Below are 25,847 nucleotides of genomic sequence, written 5' to 3' on the forward strand. Positions count from 1 at the left end.
CCAGAGGCTGCGTGTCCAGCCACTCTTTCACACCGTGGCCAGGCTGCCTGGCCTTGTTCTCAGCCAGTTAAAATGTGTTTCTTCTGAGCTAGGAAGAGTCTGTCCAACAGAAGTTGAGGGATTTTACATTTTTAAGACTTTCTGTTGCCATGGTGATGGTGTAGCCCTCCCACTTTACTCTACCTTACTTTATTGCCTGAATAAAGAGCCCTAAGTTTGTACTGAAAACAAAACAAAACAGACGAAAAAAAAAAAAAAAAACAAAGAAAAGAATTTCCAACCCAGAATTTCATATCCAGCCAAACTAAGCTTTATAAGTGAAGGAGAAATAAGATACTTTTCAGACAGGCAAATGCTGAGGCAGGCAAATGCTGTCTCAATGATCTGCCTAGTGTTGTCAGTGGGATGTTAAATCTCTGCCTTACAAGAGCTTCTGAAGGAAGCACTAAATATGGAAAGAAAAACTGTCACCAGCTATTATGAAAGCACACTGAAGTACACAGACTAGTGACACTATGGAGTAACCACATAAACTAGTCTGCAAAATAATCAGCTAGCATCATGATGACAGGATCAAATCCACACAAAACAATACTAACATTAAATGTAAATGAGCTACATGCCCCCATTAAAAGACACAGAATGGCAAGCTGGATAAAGAATCAAGATCTATCTATATGGATCTTAAGCCTCACAGAGGATCAAAATAAAAGGATAGAGGAAAATTTATCAAGCAAATGGAGAACAGAAGAAAGCAGGAATTGCAATCCAAGTTTCTGATAAGACAGACTTTAACAAAGATCAAAAGGACAAAAAGGGCATTACATAATGGTAAAGGTTTCAATTCAACAAGAAACGCTAACTATCTTAAATATATACACACCCAGTACAGGAGCACCCAGATTCATAAAGAAAGTTCTTAGAGATTTTAAAAGAAACTTAGACTCCCACACAATAATAGTGAGAGACTTTAACACCTCACTGACAATATTAGGCAGATAACTGAGACAGAACATTGACAAAGATATTCAGTGCCTGAACTCAGGTCTGGATCAAGTTGACCTTATAGATAACTATGGAACTCTCCACCCCAAAACAACAGATGTATTCTTCTCATCACCACATGGCACTTACTCTAAAATTGATCACATAATCAGAAGTAATACACTTCTCAGCAAATGCAAAAGAGCTGAAATCCTAACAGTCTCTTGGACCACAGCACAATCAAATTAGAACTCAAAATTAAGAAATTCACAGAAAACCATACAACTACACTGAAATTGAACAACCTGCCCCTGGATGACTTTTGGGTAAATAATGAAATCATTGCAGAAATCAAGAAGTTCTTTGAAACTAATGAGAGCAAAGATACAATGTACCAGCATGTGTGGGATGCAGCTAAAGCAGTTAAGAGAGAAATTTACTCACTAAATACCCAAACCAAAAAGCTAGAAAGATCTCAAGTTAACAACCTAACATCACAGTTAAAAGAACTAGAGAACCAAGAGCACACAAACCTGAAAGCTAGCAGAAATAACCAACATCAGAGCTGAATTGAAGGAGAGACATGAAAAGCCCTTCAAAAATCAACGAATCCAGGAGCTGCTTTTGCTGGAGAAAAGTAATAAAATACATAGACTGATAGCTAGACTAATAAAGAAAACATAAAGAAGATTCAAATAAACACAATTAGAAATGATAAGGGGGATATTACCACTGACCCTACAGACATACAAACAACCATCAGAGAAAACTATAAACACCTCTGTGCACATAAACTAGAAAATCTAGAAGAAATGGATACTTTCCCGGCACATACGCCCTCCAAAGACTGAATCGGGAAGAAATTGAATCCCTGAATAGACCAATAGAGAGTTCTGAAATTGAAACAGTAATAAATAGCCTACCAATCAAAAAAAAAAAAAAAGCCCAGGACCCCAGGACCAGTTGGACTCACATCTGAATTCTACCAGAGGTACCGAGAATAGCTGGTACCACTCCAACTGAAACTATTCCAAAAAATTGAAAAGGAGGGACTGTTCCCTAACTTATTCTATTAGGCCAGCATTATTCTGATACCAAAACGTGGCAGACATACGACAAAAAAAGGAAACTTTGGGCCATTATCCTGGATAAACATCAATGCAAAAATCCTCAACAAAATACTGGCAAACTGAATCCGGTAGCACATCAAAAAGTTTATCCACCATGATCAAGTTGGCTTCATCTCTGAGATGCAAGCTGGTTCAACATACACAAAACAATAAATGTAATTCATCACATAAACAGAACTAAAGACAAAAACCACATGATTATCTCAATAGATGCAGAAAAGGCCTTTGATAAAAATTAACTTCTCTTCATATTAAAAACTCTAAATAAACTAGATCTTGAAGGTACATACCTCAAAATAATAAGAGACATATATGACAAACCCATAGTCCATAGTGAATGGGCAAAACCTTTCAAGGGGAAGCATTCCCTTTGAAAACTGGCACAAGTCAAGTTTGCCCTCTCTCACCGCTACTATTCAACATAGTATTGGAAGTTCTGGACCAGGCAATCAGGCAAGAGAAAGAAATAAAGTGTATTCAAATAGGAAGAGAGGAAGTCAAACTATCCCTGTTTGCAGATGACATGATCCTATGCCTAGAATATCCCATTGTCTCAGATCAAAAGCTTCTTAAGCTGATAAGCAACTTCAGCAAAGTCTGAGGATACAAAATCAATGAGCAAAAATTGCTAGCATTCCTATACACAAACAACAGGCAAGCTGAGAGCCAGATCACAAATGAACTCCCATTCACAATTGCCACAAAAAGAATAAAATACCTAGGAAAACAGCTAACAAGAGAAATGAAGGACCTTTTTAAGAAGAACTACAAACCATTGTTCAAAGAAATCTGAGATGACACAAACAAATGGAAAAACATTCCATGCTCATGGATAGAATCAATATCATGAAAATGGCCACACTACCCAAAGCAATTTATAGATTCAATGCTACTCCCATTAAACTACCATTGACATGCTTCACAGAATTAGAAAAACTATTTTAAAATTCATAGGACCAGAAAAGAGCCAAAATAACCAAGGCAATCCCTAAGCAAAAAGGAAAAAGCTGGAGGCATCACGTTACCCAACTTCAAACTATACTACAAGGCTACAGTAACCAAAACAGCATTGTACAAGTACAAGAGCAGACACATAGACCAATGGAATACAATAGAGAACCCACAAATAAGGCCACACGCTTACAACTATCTGATCTTTGACACACCTGACAAAAGCAGTGGAGAAAAGATTCCCTATTTGATAAATTATACTGGGAGAACTGGTTAGCCATATGCAGAAAATTGAAATTGGATCCTTTCCTTACACCATATACAAAAGTCAACTCAAGATGCATTAAGACTTAAATTAAACCCCAAAACTATAAAAACCATAGAAGAAAACCTAGACTATGCCATTCAGGACATATGCACAGGCAAAATTTCATGATCAAGATACTAGAAACAATTGCAACAAACGCAAAAATTGACCAATGAGGTCTAATTAAACTAGAAGGCTTCTGCACAGGAAAACAAACTATTAACAGAGTAGATACAACCTACAGAGCGGGAGAAAGTTTTTTTGCACTTTATCCATCTGACAAAGGTCTAATATCCAGCATCTATAAAGAACTTAAATTTATAAGAGAAAACTAGGCTGGGCGCGGTGGCTCAAGCCTGTAATCCCAGCACTTTGGAAGGCCGAGACGGGCGGATCATGAGGTCAGGAGATCAAGACCATCCTGGCTAACACGGTGAAACTCCGTCTCTACTAAAAAAAATACAAAAAACTAGCCGGGTGAGGTGGCGGGTGCCTGTAGTCCCAGCTGCTCGGGAGGCTGAGGCAGGAGAATGGCGTGAACCCGGGAGGCGGAGCTTGCAGTGAGCTGAGATCCGGCCACTGCACTGCAGCCTGGGTGACAGAGCAAGACTCCGTCTCAAAAAAAAAAAAAAAAAAAAGAGAAAATTAAACAACCCCATTAAAAAGTGAGCAAAGAACATGAACAGAGACATCTCAAAGGAAGACACACATGTGGTCAACAATCATGTGAAAAACAGCTCAACATCACTGATCATTAGAGAAATGCAAATCAAAACTGCAATGAAATACCATCTAATGTCAGTCATAATGGCTATTATTAAAAAGTCAAAAAACAAATGCTGGCGAGGTTGTGGAGAAAAAGAAACAGTTTTACACCGTTAGTGGGAGTGTAAATTAGTTCAACCATTGTGGAAGACAGTGTGGCGATTTCCCAAAGACCTAGCAGCAGAAATACCATTTGGCCCAGCAATCCCATTACTGGATATATACCCAAAGGAATATAAATCATTCTATTATAAAGATACATGCATATGTGTGTTCACTGCAGCACTAGCCACAATGGCAAAGACATGGAATCAACCTAAATGCCTGAGATGGTTTGGTTGTGTCCCCACCCAAATCTCACCTTGAATTGTAATAATCCCCACATGTCAAGGGCTGGGACAGATGGAGATAATTGAATTATGGGGGCATTTGCTGCCATACTGTTCTCATGGTAGTGAAGAAGTCTCACAAGATCTCATGGTTTTATAAATGGGAGTTATCCTGCACAAGCTCTCTTGCCTGCTACCATGTAAGACATAACTTTGCTCCTCATTCACCTTCCACCATGACTGTGAGCCCTCCCCAGCCATGTGGAACTATGAGTCAATTAAACCTCTTTCTTTATAAATTACCCAGCCTAGGGTCTTTATTCACAGCATGAGACCAGATAAATACAATGCCTATCAATGATAGACTGAATAAAGAAGATGTGGTAAATGCATACCACAGAATAATATACAGGCTTAAAAAGGAATGAGATCATGTTCTTTGCATGAACATGGATGAAGCTGGAGGTCATTATCCTTAGCAAACTAATGCAGGAACCAAAAACCAAATACCACATGTGCTGACTTATAAGTGGGACCTGAATGATGAGAACACATGGTCACGAGGGGGAGAATAACACACATGGGGCCTGTTGGAGGGTGGGGGATGACAGGAAGGAGAACATCAGGAAGAACAGCTAGTGGATGCTGTGCGTAATACCTGGGTGATGGAATAATCTGTACAGTAAACCATCATGGCACATGTTTATCTATGTAACAAACCTGCACATCCTGCACATGTACCCCTGAACTTAAAATAAAAGATGGAAGTAAAAAAAAAATCAACTGGAAAAAGAAGATTCTATTATTTAACAGGGAACTAAACTTTCTTTTAACTTTGAAAAAGGAAAATTCTTTTGTCAAAGCTCTTTTAGTTCATGCCTCTCTGTTGCACATTCATCACTTACTGGACTGAAAACAGATGGGCTTTCTTTCCTGCCCTCTACATGTTACTTTAGTGTTTTTTATCTTTATTCCTCTCTGATAGCTGTGTGATCATGATGAATTTTTAAAAATTCAAGTACAAATTGAGATTTTTCTATCTTGTGGATAGCAATCAAGTTTTAGAAATTTGACATTCTGAATTCACGCTATATCTTCTAAAAAGACTGGGACCTCTGGTTAGTTCTGTGTAGCTAAGAATCACAAAGCAGGTTTGTTTTTATTAAGTAAATCAATAGAATACAGAAAGCAGGATGAATGTTGTATTTAGTAAAATTATGTTGAAACTGCTAGCAGGTTGGGTGTGTGGTGAACAAAAAGGATTAGTCAGAACAAAGCCTCTCTTTTCCCTAGGCCACTCATTTTTTTTTTTCTTTTCTGAATACACTGTTCAGTTCTTGCTTAAATAATGCCAGTTTCCTCTTGATCCCAGTCCTGCCTGCCAGAATTTTGTGCCTGGTCAGCAGTCTGCATGTCCGTATGAACTATCATGTGAATGTCTGTTTAAAATTCTCTTTTCTCTGATTTTATTTCACATCTTCTGGGATAACTGTGATAAGCTAAAGTAATAAATGTATAAGCTACATCAGTTATTTAGAGTTTTCAATTCTGACCCAATCCTCTTTCATCATTCACTGCGGGTACTATATTTGCTCTGTTCCAGTTTACCACTGCTCCTGGACAGGACTCATATTCAGGTCCTGTGGGATGGTAGGGACAAGTGAGCTAAAGAAGCCCCTAGTCTCTTTTTGTTAAACTTCTTGTTTGGGGAAGGACTGATGAGAGTCAGGGGAAGAATGTTTGATAAATATAGGCAAGGAGCCAACTCTGTTAGGTACAATATATACATATTAAATATATGTAATAGATTTATATATATACATATATATATATAAATCTATTATCCTGCAGGTCAATGAATCTATATTATGAAAAAGAAGATTTATAAAACACAGAGCCAATGTAGGAGCAAGAGAAGTGGAAATGGGAAAACATTGAAAGAATCCCTAACTTTGGACATCTGCCTTTATATTAACCCTAAAAAAAATCCAACACATGATCGAATATTCCTTTTTTTATTTCTCGTGATGTCCACATATGTTCTAGGTCTGGACAGTGGTTCTTTGATGATTTACGGTTGCATACAATGTACTTGGTAGGAAAAAAGGGCGTTATTTCATCTAAACTTTCTTTCAGATGTGGAGCAGGAAAGTAAGTGAACGGGAAGGCGCAGAGCACCAGGGGCCCTTCTTAGACAGTGTTTCCTTGTTGGGTAATGGGAGTATGATTCACGGAGTGTTGGAGATGCTGTGGTTAATCGACTGCCCAAGCTCAATGTTTCTGCTCCCGATAGACCTGGCAGTACATTTATGGGAGCCCAAATGGGGACAGCCACCAAAATGAAACAAGCTCCTTTGACCAGGAATTCTTTCTCATTCTTGTCTTTTGCCTTAATCCGTTTTCATCTAGATTTCAGGCAGATCACATTAAATTCTAATGTATAGCATTTTGTATCAAAGCAACTAATCTAGAACAACAAAATGAAGTGTTCCCATTAAGGCCCAGCTATCAATATCTGATAACGTTGAAGTCAAAGACAATTACAATTTTATCTCGTGAGGCAATGAAGTGAGGACCTACTCTATTCTTGGGTAAAAAATAACATTTTTCTTTTACCCTGATTTCACATTTTTTTGTAAGTGATAACCTACAGCTTAGTTAAGACTCCTAAATATAAACAGCTAATCTGAAATTTTCTGAAGGAATCTGAAATTCCTACCATATGTGGAAATAAACTGTCCTTTTTGGTTGGACATGTGTACACAAGATATCTAGAAAGTTATTTTATTCTCTGGATACTTTCACTTTTTATCTGGTTTAACCTTTAGTAACTCTGGAGAATTCCCCCATTATGCTTTCTATAAATAATGGAATCCTAAAATATTTAAATAGCTTAAGGCAAAAATGCAAATATGTTAATTTGCCAAAAAATACTTAAGGCCAAAGTTGCCCTGTCCCATCAACCAGGCCAATGATCTGCATGTTTGTGGCATTTAAGTTCTTGCTTTAGCTTTAGCATTGGCAGCTACTGTTACTACAGTATTAATTTGTCATGCAAATAACCTTTTATAATGAAGTTATGAGTGCCTCAAGTCACTTGTTAGTTATTGGATTTAGGATTCTTGGTATAAAGTTTTGGACTCCTACTGACAAATGGGCTAGTTCTCAAACTTTTTTATTTCTTGCATGGCATTTCATTTGTGCAGAAAGGTTATACTTTGGTACATACACCAGCAAAGGAGAGGAGTGAGGTTGCAGTGAAAAGCACTCCCTCTTACAGCAGAAGTTCCCTTCAGAAGGAGACACAGAGAGCTCTCTTATTATAGACGAGAAAAAAGGCACGAAAAAGCACTCTATTGTTGATTTGGCAAATCCTCATAAACTTAGTCATTTAAAAAGCACAAATTTATTACCTTACAGTTCTAGAAGTCAAAAGTCTACCATGAATCTCCCTGGGGTAAAATCAAGATGTCAAGAGGGCCCGGGCATGGTGACTAATGCCTATAATTCCAGCACTTTGGGAGGCCAAGGTGGGCTGATCACTTGAGGTCAGGAGTTTGAGACCAGCTGGTCAACATTGTGAAACCCTGTCTTTATTAAAAACATAAAAATTAGCCAGATGTGGTGGCATGCACCTGTAGTCCCAGCTGCTTGGGAAGCTGAGGCAGGAGAATCACTTGAACCCATGGTGGAGGTTGCAGTGAGTCTACATAATGCCACTGCATTCTAGCCTAGGTGACCAAATGAGACTGTCTCAAAATAAATAAATAAATAAATAAATAAATAAATAAATAAATAATAAAAAATAAAATAAAAAGAACAAAGATGTTAGCAGGGTACTGTTTTTCTGGAGTCTCTAGGGGAGAATCTGTTTCCTTGCCTTTTCCAGCTTCATCTGAATTCCTTGCATCTGGGCCCCCTGTAAACTCCAAAGCCAACAACAACCAAGAGCTGGCTGAGTTCTATCTCCTCTGCATGACTTGCTCACTCTCCTGCCTCCCTCTTCCACTTGTAAAGACCCATGGTTTGCAAATATTTTTCTCATTGCATGGGTTGTCTCTTTGTTCATCATTTCTTCTGCTGTGCAGAAGCTTCTTGATTTGGTGCAATCCCATTTGTCTATTTGTTCTTTTGTTACTTGAGATTTTGGGGTTACATCCAAAAAATCCTCATCCAAACAAATGTCCTGGAGCTTCTCCCATATGTTTTCTTCTAGCAGTTTTACAACTTTAAGTCTTTAATCATTTTGAGTTTATTTTGGGGCATAGTGTAAGGTAGGGGTCTAATTTCATTTTTTCCTGAATGTGGATAACTAGTTTTCCTAGAACCATTTCTTGAATAGAATGTTTTTTCTCCATTATGGGTTCTTGGCACTTTTGTAAAAAATCAATTGACCATGAAGGCATGAGTTTATTACTGAGCTTTCTGTCCTGTCCCATAGGTTGATTTGTCTGTTTTTATGCCAGTACTATGCTGTTTTAATTATAATCACCTTTATAATACATTTTGAAGTCAGGTAGTATGATGCCTCCAGCTTTGTTCTTTTTGCTCAAGATTGTTTTGGTTATGTGGGGCATATTGTGGTTCTATAAAATTTTAGGATTGATTTTTCCATTTTTGAAAAATGACCTTGAAATTTTTATAGGGATTGCACTGAATCTGTACATTATTTTTGGTAGTGTGGATATTTTAACAATATTAATTATTTCAGTCCATTGAGATGGGATATTTTTCAATTTATTTGTGTTTTCTTCAATTTCATTCATCAGTGTTTTATAGTCTTCAGTATCTAAGTGTTTTACCTTCTGATTTAAATTTACATCTTTTATTTTTTTTTCGGTTGCTATTGTAAATGGGATTATTTTCTTAACTTTCTTTTCAGAGAGCTCATATATCTAGTAAGGGGTTAATATACAAAATATACAAGGAACTGAAATAATTCAATAGTAAGAAAACAAATAACCCAACTTAAAAGTGGTCAAAGGACCTGAACAAACACTTCTCAAAAGAACTCATCCAAATGGCCAACAGGTTCATTTAAAAAATGAACTAATCATTAGGAAAATGCAATTTAAAACCATGACAAGATATCTATTTATATTCGCTAGAATGGCTTTTATCAAAAAGATGAAAGATAACAGCCACTGGAGAGGATGTAGAGAAGACGGAACACTTGTACACTGTTGGTGGTAATGTAAATGGTTCAGCCATTATCGAAACCAGTATGGAATTTCCTCAAAAAACTAAAAATGGAGCTACCATATGATCTAGCAATCCCACTGCTGGGTATTGCAAGGCAAATTATTAAGTATGCCAAAGAGATATCTGCACTCCCATGTTCATTGCAGTGTTATTCACAGCAGTCAAGATAGGGAATCAACTTGACTATCAATAGTTGGATAGAGAAAATACAGTACACAAAATGAATTATACTTATCCTTTAAAAAGATGAAATTCTGTCATTTGGGACAAGATGGATGAATCTAGCAGAGGTTATGCTAAGTGAAATAAGTCATGCACAGAAAGGTAAATACTACATGATCTCATTTGTATGTGGAATCTAAAAAAGATTCATCCATATAAGTGGAGAATAGAATGGTGGTTATCAGAGCCAGGGATGGGGGCCTTGGGTGGGGAGGAGTAAAAGAATGTGGAGTTACTGTTTAAAGGATACACAGTTTCAGCTAGACAGGAGGTTTAGAGATCTGTTGCACAGCAGGATGACCATAGCTAATAATAATGTACTGTGTATTTCAAAATAAGAGAGTAAATTTCAAAGATGTCATCACAAAAAATGTCAAGTAAGTGAAGGGATATACATGTTAATTAATTTGATTTAATAATGCCGTATTACATACATATATGAAAACATCACACGGTACTCTATAAATGTAATACAATTACAATTACTATAATTTGTCAGTTTAAAAATATTATATTGAGCTCCTTGGAATAATCTAGGAAAATTTCCCCATTCTAGGGTCCTTAATTATAATCACAGCTGCAAAATACCTTGTTCTATGTAAGATAACATATTGACAGGTCTGGGGATTAAGACAGGCCCATCTTTGCAGGTCCATTATGCTACCTACCACAAAGACTTGAGTGCAGTCGATGAGTGAACCCTCTAGCTGAGTTCTTCAATTTGAAAGTCCCTGAGGAAAATGCAAAAGTGTGCAAAAAGCAAGCATATGCATAGCTGTTCCAGTGGTGCCATGATGGTGCAATGTTGTTCATACCTGTGCATGAACAATACAGGCATGGTTTGATGACTCTTTCTCAGATGTTCTGAGTAGGCCATGTATTCAATAGAGACATTTTCCCCTTCCTTTGCCATAGTTATATTTTTTCTTTATGTGGGCCGAGTTGCCAACTTTTAAATATAGAAACTGGGAACTGAAGAGGTATGTAATACTGTTAAAATGGTTGGAGAAATCAATCTGGTAATATTTGCTTTGCTTGCAATTATAATATTTATTTGTAAAGCCCCTTTTATCCTGGATGGTCAATCAGCCTTAAGACAGCATAGATATTATCAATTTGAGCCTCTCAAGCAATCTGGACTTCTGGAAGTTTCTTCATAAAAAGAAGTTTTAGCACTAAAAATGTAGAGAGCAGTGTAAAAGGACAGGAACCAAAAGAAAGGAACACTTAATTTCTCTTTGATTGTATTTTTTTGGTGATCCTCCAGGTTTAAACAAATCAAGCTCTAGAGGAAAGGTAATATTATGTTTTACTGTTAAAAATTAATTTTTAGAAAGCTTGATGGCTATGTCTATAGTGGAACTGAGCAGACTATGTTGAACAATGGTATATGCATTGTAAACACTAAGTACATGACCAGGTCACAAAATAAGTCAATATCCTTTTGAGATGTCTATTTTTCATGTGGAACTAGCAGCATGAGGATAATGTAGGTTAAGGAAGATTCATGCCAGAAATATATTTTTTTCTCCTGGTGATAACAGTAAGGCTGAGCTCGTATTTGCAAAAGCCATTTATTCATTCAAAAATATTTATTGAATGCCTACAAAGAGCAATGCTTTGGAGGGGATGTATGTGGATGTGAATACATAAGCATGAAAAGACAATTTACTTCTATCCTCAATCTTGTTTGCAATCTAGAGAGAAAATACTGGAACTAATGTGCGATTCTTGAATGTGGGGAAGGCATTTTATAAATGTCTTAGGCAGGCTGGCTGCGGTGGTTCATGCCTGCAATTTCAGCACTTTGGGAGGCCAAGGAGGGAAGATTGCTTGAGGCCAGAGTTTGAGACCAGTCAGGGCAACATAGTGAGACCCTAACAAAAGTTATATAAAAAATTTTCCCCTGTAATCCCAGCACTTTGGGAGGCCGAGAGGGGCGGATCACGAGGTCAGGAGATCGAGGCCATCCTGGCTAACACGGTGAAACCTCGTCTCTACTAAAAATACAAAAACTAGCCGGTCGAGGTGGTGGGCGCCTGTAGTCCCAGCTACTCGGGAGGCTGAGGCAGGAGAATGGCGTAAATCCGGGAGGCGGAGCTTGCAGTGAGCTGAGATCCAGCCACTGCACTCCAACCTGGGCGACAGAGCGAGACTCCGTCTCAAAAAAAAAAAAAAAAAAAATTGCCAGGAACGGTGGCACACACCTGTAGTATCAGCTACTCAGAAGGCTGAGGCAGGATTGCTTGAGCCCAGGAGTCCACAGTTACACTGAACTGTGATCACACTACTGCACTCCAGCCTGGGTGACAGAGGGAGACCATTTCTAAAAATAAATTAATTAATTAAAAGAAAAAAAGTTATTTGAAACCAACTTCTGATTTCACTTATTTGATACATACCAAATCATGAGGTCTCTACAACAGATTTACCTCCTTTTATTCAGAATTTTAAAAAGCTAAAATAATGCCACTTCAAATATGGGTATATTTTGTTTTTTCTACCAATTTTTAAGTGACTTTTTAGGAAATCCAAATTTATTTGATAGAGACAAAGGTGATTTCTATCTATTTGATTCTGTGGTGGTGTGAAAGTAGTTTTTTTTTTAAAATGTAGGCAAATCCTCTAAAATCTTTAAATAGGATAGTCTGTCAGGCTTAGCAGATTTTAAGTTCATCAAAAAAAGAAAATTGAGTGTGCATAAATAAAGAAGAAAAGGTTGATGGTAGACAAGGAATTCTTGTTATGTCTTTAGAAGGAGGAAAGTAACAGAGTCAAAAACAATGTAACAGAGAAACTGCATCGCTGTCAGATTTCTGCCTATTAGAGAGATGGCTGTGTGACACAGGATTGGGTTTGTGTAGGAAGGGAGGTAAAATTATGTCCGAAATGTCTACACCCTGGAGGGCTGTGGAGTGTAGTCAAATCCCTACAATCCTTGTACTCAGGAGCAAGATGGGAGACGACGCTGGCGTGTATTACAATTTCTACCCGAGTTATCCAAAGCTAAAAGTTAATAAAAATCACTCTTTTATTTTCCATTAGAAGAGTGCAAGTTTTTGTGGCGATCCCCCGGAAACAAAAATATTGTCTGGCACGTTTACATTTTACTGGGATAATTGGAAATCAGCTTCTGAAATGCTAAGGAGTTTACTCTTTTGGATGTATTTTTTTTTTTTTTTTTTTTTGCTCTGATGCCTAATAATTGTGTCTCACAAATACAAAAGGCTTCCATACATGGAGTCAATAACTCCCTCGTCAACCAATACCCCTATATGCTTGATCTGCAAGTTGAATTTTCTCTGGCAGAAGCTTATGTAGACATACGTGGGAGCAGAATAACATTTACACATCAATTAAGACAATTATAAGAAAATTTGAGAGTTATTCTAGTTACACAATTTTACCTGTTTGCATCTTCCATTTTTAATTAAAGTTTCACCAAATGCACAAAACTCTTTTCTAAATGTCTCACCTAATTCCTCTGGTGTTCAGAGAAGCAGTTTGAACAGTATATATATATATACATATATATGTATATATATGTATATGTGTGTGTGTATATATATTGTAAATTTATAAAATTCACTTTGTCTCTGATGATGAAAATAATTAGAATTTGCAAACATGATTTCTCTTAATTAAATATGAGTTAATATATCTCCCCACCAAAAGGAATCCTATCACAGGAAGCTGCAATATGCTTGAGTATATTTCATGATATGCTCAACATATACACAACCACACACACGCAGAGGTATTGTTCAAAGTGAGATACACACACACACACACCTTTGCACACTTCTATGTCCTAGGACTTAAGTATTTCCTCTCTATACATTTTGTTTTCCTAAGTTTTTAAGCATTAAGAGAGTTTATCCTTACTTTTATCGTTCTTATCAGCATTAGGATGTACGTTGCACGTAATAAACCCAGGCTACACAACGAATTCGATTACAATTAAATTTGAAGTCTCTCTGGATATCAATCCCCCAAGCCTATTGCAGTTTCCTACGATAGCATTCCTTTTGGTGGGGAGATATATTAACTCATGTTTAATTAAGATAAATCCCCTTTGCAAATTCTAGTTGTTTTTGTCATTAGAGACAAAGTGAATTAATTCAGAATCTTTTTTTCCTCAGTAACCCTAAAGCATGTTGCATTTAGAAAAAAAGTGTGAAAATTATTTGATAGTGCGTCTCATTTTGTCAAATCTGCTAGCTATGCAATAATTATTCTGTGACAATCGGTAGACAGATGGGAAATGGGAAATATTGAGCTACAGATTTGAAACAGAAATACCACGCTGTGGTCACTAGAACTGACACGAAGTGTGGGCACTCTAGTACATTGCCTTACACATTGTTTTCATGTAAAGAATAACAAGTTTTCACAGAACAATTAAACATTACTTTAAGATAACTCTAAAATCTTACTGGAATTGTCAGATGAAGGAAAATAATTCTTTGTGTTTCCTGATACCAGCTGTGAGGGTGTTTCCTCTGCCTCTATGTTACTGAATTTCCAATCTATGCTTCAGCTGTTGTGAACATTATTAAATCATTCATCACTGATTTAAAAGAATCATGAAGGATGCTTCAACCTGAAATGGAGATAGTGTTACCTTCCCTATCTATGAAGATACATAGAATCAATCAACTTCAAACATCTTAAATAAATTGCAAGTTTGTGAAGGCAGAAAGAGGATAACCTTCATTAAAAATAAATGCTAGTTCGTTATACACAATGTCATTTACAAGGCTCTGACACTGGAAAAGCTGGCTACTCCTTGGTAACGTTTTCTTAGAAAACAAATAATGGAATCTTGCGAGAATATCAAACAGAGACAGGATGCTGAGTCTAGTCTCCTCTGTGAGTGAACTTCACAGAAACTGCATTTACTCCCTTTAATAATAAATGGACCTATGACACTTCAGTTTTCCAGGAAAACTCATTTTTTTTGTTGTTTATTGAAAGGTTTAAGTTTTACTCTGTTCAACTCTTCATACAGACATTTGCATCTTTAACTCTTTACTAGGCCTGATGCTGCTTAAGTTCTTATACTGGACCCTAAGTCCTGTTTCTTAATCATCTCTGGACACTTGTTCTTGCCAAAGTCATCTCCAGCGTGGACTTCATGAAGATATTGAGGCCATTGGAGCCAAAGCATAACAGGACCACGCAGTGAGAAGCCCTCCACTCAGCTCCATCAGTGAGCCAGGCTGACTCATGCAGGCAACTTTGTTATGTACTGTCCTTGCTGTCAGAAAAACCATGCAATTCTACCTACTTGACAAGAGGAGCTACTGCTTTGTCTTCTGGTTTTGCTAAGTGGAAATCTTGAAGACAACCAGAAAATGTCATATTGACATTATGAAATTTTAAAAGTTGTGAAATTTGCAGATGAAAGATACTATTATATTTAGTACATTTATGAAATCTTCCCTATAGATTTTATTGTCACAGGACACCATACATAATGTAAAATAAAAGGGTATTTTATACTAAAACATTTAGCTTAGATATGGGGTTTGAGTGGAAATTTTTAAAAAAATAATTTCAACTTTTATTTAGATTCAGGGGGTATATGTACAGGTTTGTTGAATGAGTATATTTCATAATACTGAGGTTTGGAGTATGAATGATCCCATCACCCAGGCAGTGAGGATCACAACAAATAGGTAGATTTTCAGCTCTTGCTCACCTCTCTGGTATTCCATTATTGTTTATTGTTTCCATATTTATGTCCATGTGTACCCAATGTTTAGCTTCCACTTGTGAGAACATGCAATATTTGGTTTTCTATTCCAGTCTTAATTCACTTAGGATAATGGCCTCCAGCTGCATCTGTATTGCTCCAAAGAACATGATTGTGCTCTTTTTAATCCCTGCATAGTATTCCATGGTGTATATGTACCACATTTTCTTTATCCAATACATCATTCATGGGTGCCAAGGTTGATTGCACATCTTTGCTATTGTGAATAGCACTGCAATGAACATAAAAGTGCATGTGTCTTTTCAGTACAATGATTTATTTTCCTTTCAGTGTACACCCAGTAATGGGATTGCTGGGCCAAATGGTAATTCTAAGTTCTGTGAGAAATTTCCAAACTGCTTTCCAGAGAAGGTGATCTAATTTATATTCCCACCAGCAGGGTATAAGTGTTCCTTTTCTTCACAGCCTCACCAGCATCTGTTGTTTTTTTGACTTCTTATTAATAGCCAGTGTGACTGGGGTAAGATGTTTCTCATTGTGGTTTTGGTTTGCATTTCTCTGATGAATAATAATATTGAGCATTTTTTCATATGTTTGTTGGTGGCTTGTAAGTCTTTTTTTGGAAAAGTGTTCAAATCCTTTGCCCACTTTTTAATGGGGTTATTGGATTTTTGCTTGTTGAATTGTTTTTTGCTTGTTGAGTTGAATAAGTTTCCTATAGATTCTGGATATTAGATCTTCATTGAATGCATAGTTTGCTAATATTTTCTCCCACTCTGTAGGTTGTCTGTTTACTCTATTGATAGTATCTTCTGTTGTGCAGAAGCTCTTTAGTTTAATTAGGTACCATTTGTCAAGTTTTGTTTTTGTTGCAATTGTTTTTGTGGATTTAGTCATAAATTATTTGCTAAAGCCAACGTCCAGAATGGTATTTCCTAGGTTTTCTTCTAAGATTTTTATGGGTTAAGGTCTAACATATAAGATATTTAATCCATTTTCAGTTAATTTTTGTATGTGTGAAAGGTAGGGGTCCAAAACAATTCTTCTGAATGTGGCTAGCCAGTGATCCCACCAGGATATATTGAATAGGGAGTCCTTTTCCCATTGCTTATTTTTGTCAGCTTTGTCAAAGTCAGATGGTTGTAGTGGTGTGGTTTCATTTTTGGGTTCTCTATTCAGTTCCATTGGTCTGTGTGTCTGTTTTGGTACCAGTACCATGCTGTTTTGATTACTGCTGCCTTGTTGTATACTTTAAAGTCAGGTAATGTGAAGCTTAAGGCTTTGTTCTTTTTGCTTACAATTGCCTTGGCTATTAAAACTCTTTCATGGTTCCACATGAATTTTAGAATAGTTTTTTCTGGTTCTGTGAAAAATGACATTGATAGTTTGATAGGAATAACATTAAACAAATTGATTGCTTTGGGCAGTATGGTCTTTTTAATTATGTTGAATTTTCCAATCCGTGAACATGGAATGTTTTTCCATTTGCTTGTGTCACCTATGTTTTCTTTCAGCAGTGTTTTGTAGTTCTCACTGTAGAAATTTTTTCACTTCCTTGGTTAGATGTATTCCTAGGTATTTGTGTGGTGTTTATGTGTGTGTTATGTGTGTGTTTAGTTATTATAAATGGAATTGCATTCTTGTTTTGGCTTTCAGTTTGAATTGGTGTATAGAAATGCTACTGGTTTTCGTACATTGATTTTGTAACCTAAAACTTTACTGAACTCATTTATCAATTCTAGGCATCTTTTGGTGGAGTCTTTAGTTTTCTAGGTATAGAATCATATTGTCAGCAAAGAGAAGTAGTTTGAATTCTTGTTTTCCTATTTGGATACATTTTATTTCTTTCTCTTGACTGATTACTCTGGCTAGCACTTCCAGTGCCATGTAGAATGGGAATAGTGAGAGTGGGCATTTTTGTTTTCTTCCTGTTCTTAAGGGGCATGCTTCCAACTTCTGCCCATTCAGTATGACGTTGGCAGTGGGTTTCTCTTAGACAGTTCTTACTATTTTGAGATATGTTCTTTCTAACCCTAATTTGTTGAGTGTTTTCATCGTAAAGGCATTTTGGATTTTATCAAAAGCCTGTTTGAATCTATTGAGATGATCATTTGATTTTTGTTTTTCATTCTGTTATGTGGTAAATCACATCTACTGACCTGCATATGTTGAACCAACCTTGCATCCCAGGAATAAAGCCCACTTGATCATGGTGAAGTAACTTTTTGATGTGATTCTGGTTTTAGTTTGCTAGTATTTTGTTGAATGTTTTTGTATCTATGTTCTTCAGTATTATTGACCTGTAGTTTTCTTTTTTCACTGTGTCTTTGCCATATTTTGGTATCAGGGTAATGCTGGCTTTATAGAATGATTTAGGGAGGAGTTCCTCCCCCTCAATTTTTTTGAACAGTTGCATTAAAACTAGTATCAGCTCTTCTTTGTACATCTTGTAGGACTTGGCTGTGAATACATTTGGGGCTTTTTTTGGTTGGTAGGTTTTCTACTACTGATTCAATTTTGGAATTGGATATTGGTCTGTTCAGCATTACAATTTCTTCCTGATATAATCTTGGGAGGTTATGTGTTTCCAGGAGTTGATCCATTCATAACAGCCTTTGATGATCTTTTGTATATTTCTGTGGGATTGATTGTAATGTTACCTTTGTCATTTCTGATTTTGCCTGTTAGGACCTTCTTGCTTTTTGTCTTTGTTAATCTAGCTAGTGGTCTATCAGTCTTGTTTATTGTTTAAAAGAGCCAACTTTTGGTTTTGTTGATCTGTTGTATAGATTTGTGCATCTTAATTTTATTCAGTTCTGCTCTGATTTTAGTTATTTACTTTCTTCTAGCTTTGAGGTTATTTTGTTCTTGTATTTGTGTGATGTTGTTCATTCATTTGAGATATTTCTAACTTCTTGACATAGGTTTTTTGCACTATAAACTTTCCTCTTAACATTGCTTTTGCTGCATCCCAAAGATTTTGGTATGTTGTATCTCTGTTTTCATTTATTTCAAATAATTTTTCATTTCTGCGTTAATTTTATTGTTTAACCAAAAGTCATTCAGGAGCAAGATGTTTTATTTCCATGTAATTGTGTAGTTTTAAGAGATTTTCTTGGTATTGACTGCTATTTTTATTCTACTGTGGTCCAAAACAATGGCTCGTATGTTAAGTTTTTTTTAATTTATTGAGACTTGCTTTATGGCTGAGCATGAGGTCTATTATGGAGTATGCTTTGTGTGTAGATGAGAAGAATGTATATTCTGTGGTTGATGGGTGAAATATTCTGTAGATCTCTCTTAAGTCCAATTGGTCAAATGTCGAGTTTAAGTCTAGAATTTTTTTGCCAGTTTTCTCCCTCAGGGATCTGTCTAATGCTGATGGTGGAGTGTTGAAGTCCCTCACTATGATTGTTCAGTAGTCTAAGTCTTTTCATAGGTCTAGAAGTACTTGTCTTATGTATCTGGGTGCTCCAATATTGGGTGCATATATATTTAGGATAGTTAAGTCATCTTGTTGAATTTAATTCTTTATAATTATGTAATAATGTTTTATTTGATATAAGAATAGCAACCCCTGCTCTTTCTGCTTTTCTTTTTGCACTATAGATCTTTCTCCAACCCTTTACTTCGAGCCTATGAGTGTTGTTACGTGTGAGTTGAGTCTCTTGAGTATAGCAGACAGGTCGGTTTTCTCTTTTTATCCACCTGGTCACTCTGTGCCTTTTAAGTGGAGTGTTTAGCCAGTTTACATTCAGGGTTAATATTGATATGTGAGGTTTTGATCCTGTCGTGAAGTCGTTCACTGTTTGTAGTTTCTATATATTAGTAACTTTATAGAGTCTGTGGGATATGTACTTATGCTTATGTGTATTTTTTTTTTTTTTTTTTGTCATACCGAGTATTGTTCTTTTCTTTCTGTTTAGAACTTCCTTAGGTATTTCCTATAATGCTGGTAAGGTGATAATGAATTTCCTTAGTGATGGCTTTTATGGAAAAGATTTTATTTCTCTCTCACTTATGAAGCTTAATTTGGTGAGACATAAAATTCTTGGCTGGAATTTCTGTAAGAATGCTGAAAATAGGCCTCTGATCTCTTCTGGTTTGGATGTTTTTTACTGAGAAGTCTGCTGTTAGCCCAATGGGCTTCCCTTTGTACATGGCCTGATCTTTCTTTTTTAAGCTGCCTTTAAGATTTTTCTTTATTATTGACCTTGGACAGTCTGTGGACTATATGCCTTGATGATACTTGCTTTGTATAACATCTCACAGATGTTCCCTGGATTTCTTATATCTGGATGTCTGCCTGTCTAGCAAAGTTAAGGAAATTTTATTGAATTATTCCCTAAAATGTGTTTTCAAGGTTATTCTCCTCTTTCAGGAATTCCAGTAATTCATAAGTTTGGTCAATTCACGTAATCCCATATTTCTTGAAGTTCCTGTTCGTTAAAATTTTTTTCTCTTTATTTTTGTCTAACTCGGTTAGTTCAAAATACCAGTCTTCAAGCTCTGAAATTCTTTCTTCTGCCTGGTCTAGTCTATTGATAAAACTTTCATTTGTATTTTTAAGTTTCTTAAGTAAGTTTTTTCAATTCCAAAAGCTCTGATTGATTTCTTTTAAAGATGTGTATCTATTCCTTATTTTCTGGATTGCTTTAGAATTTTCTTTGTTTTCATTTCAAACTTGTCTTGGATCTCATTTGAGGGTCCTTACAATCCATGCTTTGAATTATTTATGTCATTTTTGAATTTCCATTTTGGTTAGGGAGGATTTCTGAAGAGCTAGTGTGATTCTTTGGTGTCACCACATTCAGATTTTTCATGGTGCCATAATTCTTATGCTCGTTCTGTCTCATCTGGGGATGCTGGCACTTCTAAATTTTGTAATTTTTTCCATTATTCCCTTGTATTTATTTTTTTGTTTTCCTTTCCCCACTTTCCTAGGAGTTGTGAGTGTAGAGAATGCTGGGGGAGGGTCTCTGACTTTTCTTCTACACACTTCTGTCAGCAGGTCTTATATTGGGCAGTATAATTCAAACTATGGGCCAACAGATAGTGCATATGGGTAAGAGCTAACTGCAGATAGGTCTGATACTTGATTATTATTTATTGAGAGAAGTTCTCTCTGCTGTCTCAAGCAATGGACTGATCCGTGGAGTGTACAGGGTAGTCTGAGCTTCTTGCTCATCCCTGTGGAGAAGGTCCAAGATGGGTGGGACTGGACCAGGCAGGCCTGCTTGCAGGTCCACCAATGGCAGGCACAAGCATCAATGCTGAAGGGATGTCCAGTGGGAAGGCAGTAAGCACTGAGAGGTGCATCTAGGCATGGAGCTGAGAATTCTTTGCATGGGTGGTAGGGATGTAAACTCTTAATCCTGGGCGTAGAGCATAGAGGACCCTGTTGCACCACAGTCTCTGCACAGGAAGGATTGGGCAGCTCAGGCTGCTGATCCAACTGTTCAAGTGCCTGGGCTTGGAGTGGAGAGGGCCCTGCTGCTCAGTGGAAGTTTTATGCTTAATTTCTGACAGGTTTTCAGAAATATAACTACTTTTATAAAGTATATGCATGCACTTTCATAGTTGCACCATGCTGTTAGAATAAACATATATTCAAAAATCAGAAAAATGATAATAGAGATAATATAAAGCAAAAGAGGCTGGGTGCGGTGGCTCAAGCCTGTAATCCTAGCACTTTGGGAGGCCAAGATGGGTGGATCACGAGGTCAGGAGATCGAGACCTTCCTGGCTAACCCAGTGAAACCCCGTCTCTACCAAAAAATACAAAAAACTAGCCGGGCGAGGTGGCGGGCGCCTATAGTCCCAGCTACTCGGGAGGCTGAGGCAGGAGAATGACGTGAACCCAGGAGGCGGAGCTTGCAGTGAGCTGAGATCGCGCCACTGTACTCCAGTCTGGGCAACAGAGCGAGACTCTGTCTCAAAAAAATAAATAAATAAATAAAGCAAAAGGAATTAATTTAGCTTTAGAAAAATTTAAGGCAATTTGTGTTAATTGGGTCCTTATAATGTGCAGGAGTCTATATTAAGTATGTTCACATGTATTATCTTATTATTCAGTCCCTTGGTTAATGCTATTTACCATTTATATCAACTCTTGAGTTTACTACTACAACTCAGATTTAATCCTAGTACACTTCTGCATATTGAGCATAAAGGGAAAAGTCTGGATTTTTGTTTCTTAGTGGGAGAAAATGGTAATAATTAAATATGAATCATAGATACTGTGTAAGTGACTACCAAAAAGTCTATAGAGAATGTTGTGCCGATGACTTTTTGCCCTGGTAAAAAATGAAAACAAAACCAGAAAATACTGGTTCCTGAAAATGTACCTAGAAACTTTCTGTGTTCTGTCATGACTCTTAGATCCCTTTCATTTCTGCCTCTCAGAGACTACTTAGAGCTCCTTGAGCTTGAAATATATATATCTACAGTAGGATTCTGGCTTCTCCTTTGATGTATGCTTTTGCTTTTTTAGTAACTAGAACACAGTGGTTATTTCTTCAATTCGTTCATTTCCCACTTTATTTCAAAGTTAATTTGAAGCAGATATGGCTATTATTTTTTTCCTTCTCTCTCTTTCTGTCTTTGATTCTGGGATGAAAGTGAAAAGAATAACTTACAGCAGTCTAGTTTAGGCACTAATATCTCTAATGAATTATAAAGTTTGTATTCACGTAAAGAAAGAGAGGTGGTTATAGTTTTTAAATGGCTTTCCTTTGAAATAGATCTGTCTATCTATCTATCTATCTATCTATCATCTATCTACTTAACAAACAACAAAAAAAAATTTAGCCTTCCTAATCTTGCCTTCATGTTATCATTCTTATTTAATTTGTCAAAAATCATAAAATCATAAAATCACAGGACTTAAACATCCTATTAATATGATGTGTCTGTTTATGTCATACCTATTTTTGTCAATATACCTGATCTTATTATCTCTCACTTTTCATACCCATTTAAAATTTATCCTTTGCTGGGCTCTATTTTGTCTTGTAGAACAAGCCCACTTCAGGGACCTCTCTACCTGGTTTGCTTATGGTAATTTTTTCTTCACTAGTTTCTTTACCTTTTGTGGTATTGACATGTGACATCATCCTGGGGTCCAGATACTTCCAGTTACTCTTTTCAGTGTGACTGAAATGCAGATGGTCAAACATTAGGATGCAGAAGAACCATGTGGAAAGCTTGTTAAAACTCTGAGTTTCTGGATCCCCAATGCAAGAGATTCTGATGCATTTGGTTTGGCATTTTTCACAACACTTCAGATCACTCCGATTCAGGCTGCTGAGGCTGACCCACTAAAAAACCTCTGCATTAAGGCAATAACTCATGACTCTGAAGCCTACTTTTTCTTGAAGAACTTTAAGTTCTGTATTATCTATTACTATATAACAAACATATATATTATTATATTATCTAGCAACCAAATTGATGGGATGTCTCATATCTGTCTTTGCAGTGTCAGCGGGGTGGTTTGACTGGAGCTAGATAGTTACTTCCAACAGGCTCACTCACTCACATCACTGGCAAGTTGGTACCGGCTGCTGGCTGGGAGGTCAGCCAGGAGTCTTAGTTACTTTCTTCATGAGATTATCTATGGAGCTGCTTGGTTGGCCTTTCCCACAGCATGGTGGCTGAGTTCCAAGAGTAAGTGGCCCATGTGAAAGTAGAAGCTTCTAGAATCTTAAGATCTGGCTCCCCAAATGGACATAGTAACATTTCTTCTGTCAAAGCATTTGTCAAAGCAATCAAGAGCTCTAACAGATTCAAACAGTGGTGTAGACTCCTCCTGTTTCAATGGGAGAAGCGTCAAAAAATTTTTAGCTAGTTTATTATAGTAACCTCATTATTTCAGATTATGATCGTCTCTAAAAGGAAACTTAGAGGTAATATAGTCTGCTGGTTCTTAAATTAATGTGAGTAATGAACCATGTGATTGAAAAGAGAAAGCATTCAAATTTGATTATTTTTTAATTTTTTTTTGTATATTGTCCTACAATAAAATGGATTTTTTGGCATGTGTTTTACAGTTCTATGAATTTTAATATGTGTATAGATTTGTATAGCCGTGTTACAACTAGACTCAAGACAGTTTTGTCACCTCAAAGAACTGTCTCAGGCAATCTTTTATAATTATATTCTTACTCCACCTATAACCTCTGGCAAACACTGATTAATTTTATGTAACAATAGTTTTATCTTTTCTAGAATGTCAAAAAAAGTGGAACAACAAAATATGTTGTCTTTTTAGACTGGCTCTTTACAATGTTATTGCATATATCAATGGATAGCAATAGTTTTTAAATTTTTTTTTTAACTACTGAATAGTATTGCATTGTGTGAACATACCTGTTGGCTTTTCTCTTCAACTGATGGAGGACATCTAGATGGTTTCTAGCTCCCAGCTGTCACAAATAAAGCTGCTATGAACATGCATGTGCAGAACTTCATTTTATTTTATTCCATGTTTTAACATTTTATACTTATGATCTATGTTCTAAAATGTGCATAATACATTGGTGTAGCTCATAAATGTAAACACAAATGTTTATAATTTACATATGAGCCATGTTTGAGTACTTATTAACTTAATGTTTCTTAATGTTAATTATTAGAAATTGTATTGCCAATGGTTGAAGCTGGGTGATGGATCCATGGAGCTTAATTATACTGTATTTTCTACTCTTATTTGTTTTAAAATTTACACAGTATAATTTTTTTTTAAGTTTGTAGGTCTCTATCTGGTCTACCATAATCATGTGATAGAGAGTTGAGGATAATAATGGACTTGGGAGCAGGTGTCAGGGAAACTCACAGGTCTTCTGCCTCTTGCCCACGTGTCATGCCACCAGCCAGATGATTTAGGTGGAATAATAAATTACATAAAAATTTCAAGTTAACTATGTGTATTCTTCACATTTTAGCACTTGCTCTCCACATATTTGGAAGAATTGATGGATAATTTTTAAAAACCACATTATGAGAGCAAATCAAGTTAACACTGCTCATGTTTAACCTGTAAGGCTCTTTTCCCCCCAGCATAGTTGACATATAAACTGCAGAGAAGGCAAATTGCTAGGCTTGCAAGAAATGGAAGTGAGGACTTCCGTTTCTTTGCCTGGTGTGTACAGAGATCCTGTGTTCTCTTAGCCTTTTGTTACTAATGCCAGCTAACAGGAAAGCACTGTATAAAGACTTTAGCATGGGTACAATTCTACAACATTGATGCAAAGCAATTTACTTTGTCAGAAACCATCACATGCCAAGCTCCTATCTCTTTATTGATACCAGCTTTTTGGTTTGGGCTGAGAAATTGTTTATTTACTATTTACTGTCACTTATTTAATCTATTATTTACCTTTGTAAAATGAAAATTAAACTACCTAGATCAGCTTATTTTGGCTAAAACCTGCCAAATAACAGAGTAATTTCCTTTCCACACTCTTAGACCTTGATAGTCTGTTCTGACAAAAGAAAAAGACTTTGAGACTAGGTATATAAAGTTGTATTTAAACGAGCAAAGGATCCCAGATTTGAAACAAATGACTATAGTTCATTACAATTCAGCATGTCTCAGCTATTTAAGTTCTTACACTTCCTCTGTTTTCCTAGCTACAGCACAAGGAGAGCATTGTATTTCCAATAAATAATGTATAATTAATTAGCATTTCCAAAAGCATAGTACCCTTCACATGTAATTGTCTTCTCCCTACCCAAACAGCAGGTACTAATGAGATCAGGTTTTTGTCTTGGAGCAATCAGTGCCTGTTATTTGGTAATTATGGAGTGTTTAGGGAATGGAACTCAATTTCTCTAGGTTCATCCATTTAAAATCAGCCTTGTTACTATGGAATGGATAGAAATATTTTACATGGGAAATCTTATTTAACAAAGTTAGAGAAAAGAGACTCTTGCTCCAAGGAAGTTTTAATATGTACTGCCTAAGAGAATTTAATAATTCTGAATTAAATAGAATATAGAAGTCAGTAGAGATGGTGATCACATTTTTAAGCAGGGCCTGATCTGCCATCGTAATAAATGCATAAAGCCTTACTCAAGCAAATTTAAATAAATAAAGTTCATTTTCTTGGACTAGGTTTTTAAGAATACACACACACACACACACACACACACACCACTTGTTACTCTTATGGTAATAATTATTTTATTTATGCCTTTATGGCCTCAAATAGCCTTCATGGTATTTTCAATGATCT

The 25,847-nt window shown here is 36.4% G+C and overlaps 1 protein-coding gene across 1 annotated transcript in view; it reads right to left on the bottom strand.

Moving 5' to 3' along the window:
* The window catches only part of NKAIN3 (Na+/K+ transporting ATPase interacting 3), a 714,014-nt gene that overhangs the window by 116,643 nt on the left and 571,524 nt on the right, over positions 1-25,847 (bottom strand). The gene's annotated exons all lie outside the window — the stretch shown is intronic.

The sequence above is a fragment of the Colobus angolensis genome, unplaced genomic scaffold (assembly GCF_000951035.1).
Source record: "Colobus angolensis palliatus isolate OR3802 unplaced genomic scaffold, Cang.pa_1.0 Scaffold92, whole genome shotgun sequence".
Classification (NCBI taxonomy): Eukaryota; Metazoa; Chordata; class Mammalia; order Primates; family Cercopithecidae; genus Colobus; species Colobus angolensis.